The sequence below is a fragment of the Oryctolagus cuniculus genome, chromosome 15, assembly GCF_051225735.1.
Source record: "Oryctolagus cuniculus isolate XC-2025 breed Fujian yellow rabbit chromosome 15, ASM5122573v1, whole genome shotgun sequence".
Lineage (NCBI taxonomy): Eukaryota > Metazoa > Chordata > Mammalia > Lagomorpha > Leporidae > Oryctolagus > Oryctolagus cuniculus.
In genome coordinates, this window is record NC_142881.1 from 96,319,419 (window position 1) to 96,334,047 (window position 14,629).

Here is a 14,629-nt window from a genome sequence, read left to right on the forward strand (position 1 = left end):
AATCATAGTAGACAAGACACACACCCTGGTATTTGATGTGAGCCTCCCAATCAGCAGCTTAAACTGATGCAGCACAATCCCTGCCCCACAGCTCCTGGTTTTGATTTAGCCCAGACTCAGTTGTGAGCCTTGGAGGAATCAGCACATGAAAGCACTGTATCTGTGTCTCTGCCTAAAAGAAATAAAAGGATAAATTAAAGAAATATACTATGCCCCTTATAAGCAGGATGCAGCTACAGAAGAGATGTTGACTCTACGCCCCTCAACGTCCCTTAGGATTAAGAGAATGGGGTCTCTGAGGGGAGAATGTTGTAGGCAGGCATATAGAATAAAATTGATTAGGTGTGTGAGCTAAAGGACCACACTTTCACCATGCCCTTGTGTGACCTCATACCCCTACCTGGCCACACCTGTGTACCCACCGGCCAATCAGGTTAATTAACCTCTCCCCTTTGGAAATGGATTAAAAGTCTGGGACATGGTGTCCTTCTCTCCCCTTTGCTTGGCCTTTTGCCAGTATGGGGCTTGCTGTGGCCCTGCACCTCCAGGGCTCGTGGCCTTTGGGCCACCCACCCCATGCTTCCTGGCCTAGATGTTCCTCCATGTGGCTGGTTCCTAGTACTCAGCATGAATTCAGATTTGCTTCTCTCCTGTAGATAGGGTTCTCACTCTCCTATGCATTTCTTTCACTAAATAAAAGCTTAAAAATGTAAAAAAAGAAATTGGCTGCCTTCTGCTCTTTTCCCTATTTCTAAACTTTACAACACAAGCAACTGCAAATGTGCTCCATTAAAATAAATTTGCTTACTGTGGACATTGCAGGGAGGTTTGAGGGTAAGAAATGCCACTTGTGATAACATCATTGCATACTGGAGTGCCTTGCTGGAGCCTGCTTATCCTACCTGATCCATCTTCCTGCTAATGTTCATCCTGAGATGATGATTCAAGTACTTGAGTCCCCCCCCCCCATAAACATGGTAGCTGCAAATGCAGTTTTTGGATGCTGGATTTAGCCTGTCCTAGACACAGCTGTTGCAGGCCCCTGGGCAGTGAGCCAGCAGATGAGAAGGTCTTTCTGTCTCTGCCTTTCAATTAAATGAAAATAAATAAGACATTTAAGAAAAATGACAGCAAAAGAGAACAATTAAAATATTCTTTTTTTTTTTTTTTTGACAGGCAGAGTGGACAGTGAGAGAGAGACAGAGAGAAAGGTCTTCCTTTTTGCCGTTGGTTCACCCTCCAATGGCTGCTTTGGCCAGCGCACTGTGCTGATCTGATGGCAGGAGCCATGTATTTATCCTGGTCTCCCATGGGATGCAGGGACCAAGCACTTGGGCCATCTATCCTCCACTGCACTCCCTGGCCACAGCAGAGAGCTGGCCTGGAAGAGGGATGACCGGGACAGAATCCGGCACCCCGACCAGGACTAGAACCCGGTATGCTGGTGCCACAAGGTGGAGGATTAGCCTAGTGAGCCACAGCACCGGCTTAAAATATCCTATTTTAATGAATTCTACTATATACATTATCATGTTCAATGTGGATTATCTAAATATACCAATTAAAAGAGATTGAAACAGCCAAAATAAAACCAAGACCAACCTATGTGTGATCTGTAAGAAAACATATATATATATGTTTATATATATAAAGACATAAAAAGATGATCTGATTCTGGGTTAATTAAAGAAAAAATTGGATGCCAGCATTATAGCACTGTATCAAGATTAACTTCCTACTTATGATGCTGGCATCCAGCAGAGTATCAAATATCAGCTGCTCTGTTTTCAATTGAGCTCCCTTCTAATGTCTAGGAAAGCAGTGATGATTGTCCTAGTACCTGGCTCCTGCCACCCATGTGGGAAACCCAAATGGAGCTCAGGTATCCTCCAGATGAAGAGTTAGGGTCCTGGCTTAGGCCCAGCCCAGCCCAATCCAGCCCATTGCAGCCATTTGCAGAGTGAACCAGAGGATGGAAGATCTCTTTCTCTGTCACTCTCCCATTCAAATAAATAAATATTTAAGAAAGAATAAATTTCACTTGCATATGAAATGTGAAAGATCTGCATTACAACATGGTGACTCCACCATCATCAAAAACAACTACATGATAGAATGTGTATGGTGGTGAGATTTATTTCACTTCTACACACATATTTATCACCACTAATGTGTTAAATTATTCCATTTTTTTCAAGTGAAAATATATAAGTACATTAAGAGTAAGATAAACACAAAAATAGCTTCAGTTCTGATTAGGATTTAGGTCAGAAAAATTTTAAGTGTTACACAATGAAACTGAAGGCAGTTTTCCAAAAGGATAGTACACTGTTTCCTTAGCATCAATCTGTGCAAAGTAAAATCCATACAACTGAACGGGCATTAGAGATACATCAGTGGTAATCAGTACAAATAAATATAAGTGGAAATACCAAGTCACTGGAAACTGGTATTTAGTAATGAATAATCAGAGATGCCAGTTACTACTAGATGGAATAAGGAAATAAGGTCATCCCAGTGTTGACAAATCACAAAATACACATCAATGAAAATTTAGTTAATCCCTCCACTCTATGAATACTTCATATTAAATTTGAATTTATCCACAACCTGCAGCCTAACAATATTTTTCTGTTATTTAAAATATTTGCCATGCATTAGCACTGGTGGGGAATTAAAAAAAGTAACAGTCACAGACATCGAATAATAATCTAGAAGAAAGCAACGTTCCATAACTCCTGGAATCACTGACATGAACTGCCTGAACTGACAACCTAGAATAGAAACATCTGGGGAGGCTGGTGCCGTGGCTCAATAGGCTAATCCTCCACCTTGTGGTGCCAGCACACCAGGTTCTAGTCCCAGTCGGGGCACCAGATTCTGTTCCAGTTGCCCCTCTTCCAGGCCAGCTCTCTGCTGTGGCCCGGGAGTGCAGTGGAGGATAGCCCAAGTCCTTCGGCCCTGCACCTGCATGGGAGACCAGGAGAAGCACCTGCTCCTGCCTTCAGATCAGCGCAGTGCACCGGCTGCAGTGCGCCGGCTGCAGTGTGCCAGCTGCGGCGGCCATTGGAGGGTGAACCAATGGCAAAAGAAGACTTTTCTCTCTGTCTCTCTCTCTCTCACTATCCACTGTGCCTGTCAAAAATAAAAAAAAAAAAGAAGAAAAATCTGGGGAAAAAACACTCAAGGCAAAAAAGGAAAACATCTTTTTAGTGTAAAATATCAATAGTCAGTATCAGCATTCTGAAAAGTTGAAAAGCCAAGAGACAAACACAACCAAAATTCTTCTTTGGAAGAAGCAGATCATAAACTACACAAAGAACCACAAAGAATTAGACTTGGTCACTTCTGAGGACAGCGGGGGAAGAAATCAGGAAGACACCTGCACTGACAAATGCCCATTCATTCACTTGGGTAAGCATTCTGTGGGTGTTTATATTTTTATGTAAAGTCAGCAGAAAATAAGTGCTACCAAACAATAATGAGGCCCTTGCTTCTCGACAACTGGATTCACCAGAGAGGAAAGCATTTATTTCAAGAAGCCGGCATCTTGGGGAGAAAGATCTCTTCATCTAAAACATGCTCTTTCCACCCAACAAGCCAGCAAGAGCTGTTTCTAAGAACATGGGTCGAGGGGCAGACACTGTGGTATATGGGGTAAAGGCAGCCAGCAGTACCACTGTCACATATGGGCACCAGCTGCTCTGCTTCTGATCCAACTCACTGTGAATGCAGCTGGGAAATCAGTGGAAGGTCACCCACATGCTTGGGCCCCTGCCACCCCCTTGGGAGACCTGGGAGATGCTTCTGACTCCTGGATTTGGTCTGGCCCAGCTCAGGTGATTGCAGCCATGTGGGGAATGAACTAGCTGATGGAAAATCTCTCTCCTTCTCTTCCTCTCTCTCTCTGTACCTCTTCCTTTCAAATAAAATAAATAAATCTTTTTTAAAAAAATGGGTAGCTTCAGATGGAGGTTAGAAATCAAAGGGATTCTATCTAGTTGACAATTTGGCAGCTGTTCAGGCTTTGCACTAATAAGTGCTCATCTGGGGATATCCAAGGCATCAACCAGGTGAAGATGTTTTGATGGGGCTGAAGCTCCTTTGTTAGCTGGGTCAAAGTCTGCTATTCTGGGCTGGTGCTGTGGCACAGCAGGGTAAGACACGGCCTGTGGCACCAGCATCCCATATGAGATGCTCCTTTTCTGACCCAGCTCTCTTCTGTGGCCTGGGAAAACAGTAGAAGATGGCCCAAGTCCTTGGGCCCCTGAACCCATGTGGGAGACCCAGAAGAGGCCCCTGGCTCCTGATCAGCTCAGATCTGGCCATTGCGGTCATTTGGGGAGTGAACCAGTGGATGGGATACCACATAGGATCCCTGATCATTATAATAATCACTTACATAATATTAAGTCAAATTATGTATAAATATATTAAGTATATTGAATATTTAATTAATAGACATAGACATTTAAAATATATTAAAAATCTCAACTCTGAAAACTCAGTTTTCTAAACCCAAAGTCAGAGAATACATGAGATAATCTTGACAAAACACAAAATTTCTTTCCCTTCTGTAATAACCAAAAGGTAAAGGAAATTCTTTTGTGCTGTGTTTCTTCTAATAGGAAGCTCCTCCAGATTACTTAGAAGTTAAACCCAATGGAAAGGTACCCGACCTTAGACACTGGAGGCTGTGAGCATTCAACATTATAAAAGAATGAAAAAACTTAGAAAAGATTACACCTGTTGCCAGTACTGTGGCTTAGCTAGTAAAGCCACCGCCTGCAATGCTGTGATCCCATATGGGTATCAGTTCACGTCCTGGCTGCTCCACTTCTGATCCAGCTCTCTGCTATGGCCTGGGAAAGCAGCAGAAGATGGCCCAAGTCCTTAGGCCCCTGCATCCCTGTGGGAGACCCAAAAGAAGCTCCTGGCTGCAGCTCAGTGCAGCTTTGGTCATTGTCGTCATCTGGGGAGTGAACTATCAGATGGAAGACCTCTCTCTCTCTCTCTCTGCCTCTCTGTAACTCTGCATTTCAAATAAATAAATACATCAAAATTAAAGAAAAAATACACCTTAGAAACAAAAGCAGAAAAAAAATCCATAGAACAATTTAAATACATCTAGAAAAGTCAGGTGTAGGGGCCAGTGTTGTGGCGTGAGTGTAAAAGCCACCACCTGTGACACAGGCATTCCACATGCACACTGATTCTAGTCCTGAGTATTCCATTTCTGATACAGTTCCCTGCTAATGTGCCTAGAAAACCAATGAAAAATGAAAAAGTCCTTGGGCCCCTGACAGCGAGGTGGGAGAACCAGAAGAAGCTCCTGATTCCTGGCCGTTGTGGCTCAAGTTCAGCCATTGTGACCATTTGGGGTGTGAAGCAGTAGACCAAAGATCTCTGTCTCTCCCTCTCTGTAAACTCTGCCTTTCAAATAAAAAGAAAGCTTAAAAAATATTAGGTGTAGGGGTTGGTGCTGTGGCGTAGCGGGTCAAGCCACTGCCTGCAGTGCCAGCGTCTCATAAGGGCACTGGTTTGAGTCCCGGCTGCTCCACTTCCTATCCAGCTCTCTGCTATGGCCTGGGAAAGCATCAGAAGATGGCCCAAGTCCTTGGGTTCCTGCACTCACTTGGGAGACCTGGAAGAAGCTCCTGGCTCCTGGCTTCACATCAGCACAGCTCTGGCTGTTGCGGCCATCTGGGGAGTGAACCAGCAGATGGAAGACCTGTCTCTCTCTCTCTCTTCCTCTTCTCTCTCTGTGTAATTCTGACTTTCAAATAAATAAATAAAGCTTTTTAAAAAATCAGGTGTAAAGATCAAGTACTCTTATTATCCCTAGTCTCCTAAGATAAATATTTCTTTCAAGATTAATTTATTTCCAAGGTAGAGTTACAGGGAGAGAGATCTTCCATTGGCTAGTTCATTAGCCAAATGGCCACTACAACCAGAACTGTGCCAGGCAGAAGCCACTGCCAGGAGACTCATCCAGGTCTCCACATGGGTGCAGGATCCCAAGGACTTGGGCCATCCTCTCCTGCTTTCCCAGGTGCATTAACTAGGAGATGAATCAGAAGTGGGCCATGAGGAATCAAACCAGTGCCCATATGGGTTGCTGCCATCACAGGCAGCATCTTAACCCGCTGTGCCACAATGTCAGCTGTAAAGACAAGCATTTCTCATGACAGGCCATAACTAAACAATAAAGGAGGAGAAAATAGCTTGTAAGAGATGGCTAGTTGTTGGAAAGGAGTCAATCAAATGGAAATTGTAAGAAGCTGCAGTTGAGAAGATGGTTGAAAATGTTATTAGAGGGGCCAGGCACTGGAGCGTAGTAGGCTAATCCTAGGAAAGCAGAGCAAGATGTGCTTGAGAATGGGGGACCCACAAGAAGCTCCTGGCTCTTCTTGGATTGGCTCAGCTCCAGCCATTGCAGCCATTTGGGGAGTGAACCTATGGATGGAAGACCTTTCACTCTGCCTCTCCCTCTCTCTCTCTCTCTCAAAATTTTAGGCACTGTGGTATAGAAGGTTAAGCCTCCTCCTCAGTGCCAGCATCTCATGTGGACTCTGGCTCAGTTGAGTCCCAGCTGCTCTACTTCTGATCCAGCTCTGCTAATGCACCTGGGAAAAGCAGAGGAAGGTGGGCTAAGTACTTGAGTCCCTGCACCTGTGTGGGAGACTCAGCAGGCGCTCCTAGCTCCTGCTTACTGGCTCCTGCCTGACCCAACCCCCACCCATTGAGGCCATTTGGGTAGTGAGTCATTGGATGGAAGATCTCTTTCTTTTCCTCTCACTTTGTATTTCTGCCTTTCAGATAAATAAATCTTTTTTAGAAAGTTAGCAGACTTTAAAATCAAATATTAAAAACCTCTAGCAAATATTTATCATTAATATTGATATTTTCTAAAAAAAACTTTACTGATTTAACATAGGGGACTAAATCCTAGTTTTATTTATTTGAAAGACAGAGTTACAGAAAAATAAAGCCAATGAGAAAGAGATTGTCTATCTGGTTCACTCCCCAATCATCTACAACAGCCAGAGCTGGGACAGATTGAAGCCGGGAGCCAGGAAAATCCATGTGGTTCTCCCACATGTGTGGCAGGGGTCACAGCATTTGGGCCACCTTCTGCTATCCCAGGCACATTCGCAGGGTGCTGGATTAGAAGTGGAGCAGCTTGGACTCAAAGAAGCACTCTTATGGGATGCAGGTATGATAGACTGCACTTAACCTATGATGCTGCCCCCACTCTGAAAATTTTTAATGTCAGGGCCAGTGTTGTGATGTATGGGTAAGACCACCACCTGTGATGCTGGCATCCCATATGGGCACTGGTTCATATCGCAGCTGCTCCACCTCAGATCAAGCTCCCTGCTAATGGCCTGGAAAAGCAGAGGAAAATGGCACAAGTGTTTAGGCCCCTGCTACTGATGTAGGAGGCCTGAATGGAGCTCCAGGCTCCTGCCTTCAGTCTGGCCCAGTGCTTGATTATTACAGACATCTGGGGATGAACCAGTAGATGGAAGATGTCTGTCTCTGTCTCTCTAACTCAGCCTTTCAAATACATAAATAAATCTTTCAAAAATTCTAGACTTTGGGATATTGACTTAGAATTATTTCTTATTGGGGCTGGTGCTGTGGCATAGTAGGTTAAGCCTCCACCCACAGTGCTGGAGTGCTGGCATCCCATAAGGACACTGGTTCAAGTCCTGGTTGCTCCACTACAATCCAGCTCCCTGCTAATGACCTAGGAAAGCAGTGGAAGGTGGCCCAAAGTCCTTTAGCCCCTGCACCCATGTGGGAGAGTGGGAGGAGGCTCTTGGCTTCTGGCTTGAGATCTGCAAGGTCCAGCCATTGCAGCCCTCTGGGGAGTGAACCAGTGGATGGAGGAATTTCTCTCTCTCTCTCTCTCTCTCTCTCTCTCTCTCTCCTTCCCCCGCTCCCTCTCTCTGTTATTCTGCTTTGCAAATATTTAAGTAAATAAATCTTAAAAAAATTATTTCTTATCCTTGGTAACTTACTGTTTAGTGAAAACTTAGCAGGTAATTTTGAACGGTTATATGTTAACAAGTTATGAAAACATTTACCAAAAGTCCCAATGCTTTCTACATATTTTAAGAAGCCAAGAGTACATGTATTTAGAAAAATCTATCTTTTACATTTAGCAATTCAAAAAAATTCATCCTACTGCAGAGTAGTCCTTGGTCTCTCTAGCTGCTACACTGTTTTATCTCTCTGCAGCCACTGTAAGTCAGAGATGCTCTTAGCCCTGGGCAGGAAAACCTGAGGTCTATTACCTCATGTCAAATTGCATAGGAGCCCCAAATCAGTAATCCATCCTGTGATCACCTTGAGGAGAGGATCTGGGTTGCGCATGGCACAAGCATCATGAGCCATCGGGGTGGGATTCCCTTTGTACCCAGTCATCCTCCTCACCTTGCACAGCTCGTACTGGGCATTCTCTTCAGTGTGTGTTCAGTTTGTATACCACCTCCTGCTCATGTCTGCCACCACGTGGCTTCTGCTGTGATGTAGTGAACAGCAAGATGGCCCTGTGGTGTCAAAGATCAGGCACAAATACTCACCTGTCGGCTTGATGCTGATGTTTGCTCCATCTCACACATATCCATGAATCCAGCAAGGCTTGCAGCATCAGCTTGAACCTTGCTGTGGATTCTGACCCAGCACTGCTACATTATCTTCTCTACCTCCTCTCCAGTCAGTGTACACTTGAGTCCATTTCTCAGGCAGATGAGGAGAGAGAGACATCCCCTTAGGTTGCAGGGACCTGAGGATGCACAAGGTGCCACAGCAAAGACCACCAATTCATTTTTTAGCAATTATACTTACATTGCCTGAGAAACTAACATATTAGATAAGTATGGTTATTCTCTTAAGTCATGATCTTGCCACAGAACAACTTTAAATTGGACTTCATAGGAAGCAATGAACACTGCATCATCTTTTCATCTATTGTTTGTGCTTAGGTGAAAATTATGTTGTGATTTTAAATAACACAAATAAGCACAACCAACTTTTACACATACAACAGTAAACACACATAATGTATAGCATACATTATGACACAGAAAAATATAGAAATCTCTGCAACTCTTTTTAAATCTTTTAATCAGGCCCTATGGCTCACCATGTGGGTAGCCAATTGAACAGGGATGAATGTTGGTAAGAAGAAAGAGCTTATTTCTAGAAGCTGGCATCTTAGGGAAAGAAATTTCTCTCTTTTTTTAAGATTTTATTTATTCATTTGAGAGAGCAACAGAGAGTGGGAGAGCCAGAGAGAAAGGTCCTCCACCAGCTGGACCACCCCCAAAATGGCCACAATGGCTGAGGCTGGGCTGATCCAAAGCCAGGGCCTTCCCCGTATCTCCCACATGGGTACTGGGTCCCACACCCCCCGGGCATCTCTCAGCGCATTCCCAGGCCACAAAGCAGAGAGCCAGATCAGGAGAGGATCAACAGGGACATGAAACAGTGCCCACATGGGATGTCGGCACTACAGGTGGAGGTCCAGCTCTGTATGCCACAGTACAGCCCCAAAAGAGAGCTCTTGATGTAAAATGTAATATCTGTTAAAGGGTTAATTATTTAAAAGATTTATTTATTTGAAAGTCAGAGTTACACAGAGAGAGAAGGAGAGGTAGAGAGAGAGAGAGGTAGAGAGAGAGAGAGATATTTCATTCAAAGGTTCACTCCCCAATTGGCTGTGATGGCCAGAGCTGTGTCAATCTGAGGCCAGGAGTCTGAGATCATTCTGGGTCTCCCACTTGTGTGCAGGAGCCCAAGGACTTGGGCCATCTTCTACTGCTATCCCAGACCATAACTGCTAAAAGGTTTCTTAAAGGACAAGGGTAGCGGCCAGAGCCGCGGCTCACTAGGCTAATCCTCCGCCTTGCGGCACCGGCACACTGGGTTCTAGTCCCGGTCCGGGCGCTGGATTCTGTCCCAGTTGCCCCTCTTCCAGGCCAGCTCTCTGCTGTGGCCCGGGAGTGCAGTGGAGGATGGCCCAAGTGCTTGGGCCCTGCACCCCATGGGAGACCAGGATAAGTACTTGGCTCCTTCCATCAGATCAGCGCGGTATGCTGGCCGTGGCGGCCATTGGATGGTGAACCAATGGCAAAAGGAAGACCTTTCTCTCTATCTCTCTGTCACTGTCCACTCTGCCTGTTAAAAAAAAAAAAGGACAAGGACAAGGGTAGCTTCAGGGGGAGGTAAATAAAACAATGAGTCACCTTAATTGACAATATGTAAATGCCCAAGCTTTTTTCTGATGAGGCCTCTTAACCAGGGGGCTCAGCATCAGTTGGGTGGAGGCTTCTTTGTCAGCTGGGGCAAAAGTCCACCATTATACAAATGCTACTACTCACCAGAGTAATTCAGGCAATATACAATATCAGTAATTGGTTTTTGCTATATAAAATGTGAAAAGGAAAAGGGAAGGAGGATGGCTTTAGTATGGTTACAACTCCTTTTTAAAAGCTCCAATCAACTGAATATAATCGCTTCCTGCTGTTAGTAACCTCAATTAACCCTATTGTTCCTCAGGGGAAACCTGAAAAATTTACTTGAGCATTTAACTCGGAAAGCAACTCCAGTCCCAGTGATGGTACTGGACACCAACATACATAAAGATAAGTATATCCTCATTTCAGATTCAGTAAGCACTCTGTTGGAAAAACATGTTTTATTGCTTTATTAACTCTTGTTCCTCAGTCAATTTTATCAAAGGCATTTGTGGAAAATTACAATAGATTTAAAAAAATTTTTTTAGTTTATTTGACAGCTAGTCGGTGAGAGAGAGAAAGGTCTTCCTTCCATTGGTTCACCCCGCAAATGGCCACTACAGACGGCACTGTGCCAATCTGAAGCCAGGAACCAGGTGCTTCTTGTCTCCCATGTGGGTGCAGGGCCCACGCACTTGGGCCATCCTCCACTGCCTTCCTGGGCCACAGCAGAGTTGGACTGGAAGAGGAGCAACTGGGACTAGAACTCGCACCCATATGGGATGCCAGTGCTGCAGGTGGAGGATTAACCAAGTGAGCCACGGTGCTGGCCCCTATGATAGATTTTTTAAGAGACCAGGGAGCCCCAGGGTCTCTGCTCTACCACTGGGCTGAGGCAGAGCTGAAGCTTCTGCTTTTTCTAAATTGACAAGGACTCCTAACCTGTCTCCTTGGGCATCAACAGCCACAGACACAGTTGCTGGAAGGTTTAAGGGATTTAAATGCTTACTCCGTCCCATTTACCAGAACTCTCACAAAACCTCTACTGTTAGAAACCCACTGACGCTGTGGCATATTGGGTAAAGCAGCCACCTGCAGTGAGTGCCAGCATCCCATGTGGGTGCCCATTGGGGCTGGTCCTGGGTGCTCCAATTGTGATCCAGGTCTCTGATGTGGCCCTGGGGGAGCAGTGGAGGATGGCTCAGGCCCTTGGGCCCTTGCATTGGGTGTGTGTTGGGGGGGAACCCAGAGAAAGCTCCTGGCTCCTGGATTCGAATCAGCCCAGCTCTGGCCATTGCAGCCATCTGAGAAGTAAACCAGATGAAGGACCTGATGGAACAAGGAACAAGGACATAAGCCTCAGCCATTCTCCTGCATTGAACAAAAGAGATAAACATTGGAATGTATTCTTTGCCCTAGAAACACAATTGGAGGGCCTGTGCTGTGGCATAGCAGGTAAAGCTGCTGCCTGCAGTGCAGGAATCTCTCATGGGTGCTGGTTTGAGTCCTGGCTGCTCCATTTCTAATCCAGCTTTCTGCTATGCCTGGGAAAGCAGTGGAAGACAGCCCAAGTCCTTGGGGCCCTGCACCCATGGGAGAGACCCAGAAGAAGCTCCTGGCTCCGGGCTTCAGATCGATGTACCTCTCTCTGGCCATTGTGGCCATCTGGGGAGTGAACCAGAGGATGGAAGCCTTCTCTCTCCCTCTCTGCCTCTCCTTCTCTCTCTGATTAATCTTCAAAAAAAAAAAAAAAACCCTCAATTGGGTCTCACACTCTGTTGTCTTCATACTCCACCCCTTACAGCCACCTGAAAGACCAGTTCCAGGAATTCCCCTCTGCTTGCTGCCCCCTACCTCACCCCCATCCGCAGCCTTCCCTGGGGGTCAGGGCCTTCAGTCAGGTGTTCCATCATGGGTACGTGGGCAGTTGCTGTTGGTCACCCATCTCTACAGACTTATTTTCCCTGAATAAATTTGGTCCGGCTATAAATTCATGCACTACCTCCTCTCTATTCTGTGCCTCTTTTCCTAACAGGACCCCCCCCCACCTCTGCCTCTCTAACTCTGCTTTTCAAATAAATAAACATTAAAAAATCCCACTTAACAACCACCTTCTCTTAAATTTAACACATATGCAGACCATGCAATATTACAATAGAACACCATTTTTTTCTTCGACATAAGATCTTAACTATATCCTGCCCAATCAGCCACAATGCAACTCAAGGTGATTTTGGATGGAAATTAAATTGAACCACTCATATTTCACCCAAGAGGAAGAAGTCCTCATACAAACAACCAAATGAGTACTCTTCAAAAAAATATCCAAATTTCCTCACAGGGAGGCTGAAGTAAAAATCTTAGAATCTGTCTCCCACACACCAGTACTACAAAAAAATGACCTAAACCAGGTCTAAATGACATGAGCCCAAAGAACAGAGATAGAAATTTCAGGTATGCCCCTGGTTCAACTTACCCAGTCTCAGAGCTGTTGACTCCGGACACAAAGGGGAACCATTGACTCCCTGCAAGGTAGCTAATGCCACAGCGGGAACAGAAAGGAAAGTCCTGGAGAGAAAGTGCTCTCAGAAGCTGCTGGATGTCCCCAGAGTCCCAGCCAAAATGTTAGCTCAAAAGTGGCTCTGGGGTGGAGTTACAAGTGACCATTGCCATCCTTACTAATGTGAAAGGGTTAAGCCACTTGAAAAATACATTACAGGGGCCAGCGCTGTGGCTCAGTGGGTTAAAACCCTGGCCTGAAGTGCTGCCATCCCATATGGGACTGGTTCTAGGCCTGGCAACTCTGTTTGCCATCCAGCTCGGTGCAATGGCCTGGGAAAGCAGTAGAAGATGGCCCAAGTCCTTGGGCCCCTAACCTGTGTGGGAGACCCGGAAGAAGCTCCTGGCTCCTGGCTTCAGATCGGTGCAGCTCCACCTATTATGGCCAATTGAGGAGTGAATCATCGGATGGAAGGCCTCTCCCTCTCTCTCTCTGCCTCTCCTCTCTGTGTAACTCTGACTTTCCAATAAATAAATAAAATCTTTAAAAAACAACAACAAAAATACATCGCAGACTTCTGGGCTAGCTCACCAGTGTTGTTTCCAGACACATAATCCGGCTCTGGATGCTCACCGCTTCAATTCGCCATAGCTGAGTGCTGGCCAGAGGAAAGGGTGTATTTCCAGAAGGCAGCTGCAGTCTTGGGAAAGAAAGTCCTCCCAATCCAAAGAAGCCTTTTTCTAGGAAACGGCGCAGCACAGAGGATGTTTAAAGGGACAGGGGTAATTGGAGCACCAGGCTTGAAATAAAACAATGAGTCTATTCAATTGACAATTATGCAGATTTTCAGGCTTTGTTCTGAGGAAGGTCCCACCAGTCAGGGGAGTCCAGGGTGTCAGGAGGGAGGTGCTTTCTACCTCAGTTGGGGGAGGGTTCTCTGTCAGCAGGGGCTATGCCTGCCCTTCCAAATCATCTCCTTTTTTTCAGTAGGCTTCCGAAACTCTTCTGCAAATATTACTCACAAGATTAGGGGAAGGTAGGATGCCTTCATTAGGACTACCATGCTGTTGGAGGAGGGTGATCAGGGTTTATAAAGAGGTTCTAAGGCAGGGGGTGCTGGTGTGAGGACTAAATGGCCTAATGGGGAGTCCTTGTAAGAGTGCGCAAGATGCTTGCTTCTCCCCAGAACCTATTAGCAAGACAGAAGTGGTGATCCCACTCCCCCAGTTTCTAGCTTTATCATGAGAATAGCAAGGAAGCAATGATCCACCCTTCTGATCTTCTAGTTTTGTCAGGAGAATAGAAAGAATTTGCCTATCCTACTATTCGGCTGGATTTTTGTTTTATCAAGAACAAGCTAGACAGGATTATTGATGGGTTTTGTCCCCAGCCTCTAATTGTTAGCTGTGATTATTCTGCTCATTCAAATTGCAGTTAAAAGACTCCACTCCATTTTTCAGGTCTCCCTCTCTTGGAGACCCCCTAGTGGCTGCTGTGGCAAGAGGTTTCTCATGTAAATAAATCTTGCTTTGCTCACTGCATGTCCACAGGGAAATTCCTTGTGAGACATGCACCCCAGGCACCTTCCTTCATCACCACTTTCCCCCATTACTTTGGTGTGGTGAAGTCATGAAAGAGTTGATGGTCTCTGGTTTCAGATGTCATGGCTTGTCGCTAGGTCGAGGTCAAGGCTTAAGTTCTCTGATTCCTCCTGGTGGTCAGCACCTGAGTCCTTCAGCTCTGCCTCAGCCTAATGGTAGAACAGAGACCTGGGGCTTCCCTGCTCTCTTAAAAACCTACTGTAAATTTCCACAGATGCACCTATGAAGTTGGTTGTGAGGAGCAAAAGTTAACAATAGGATTTTTTTTTTTTTTTGACAGG

At 45.5% G+C, this 14,629-nt stretch overlaps 1 pseudogene; it reads right to left on the reverse strand.

The window, feature by feature from the left end:
• Positions 1-13,538, reverse strand: part of LOC127485689 (palmitoyltransferase ZDHHC5 pseudogene) — a 37,278-nt pseudogene extending 23,740 nt beyond the window's left edge.
• Between the last annotated feature and the right edge of the window lie 1,091 nt (positions 13,539-14,629).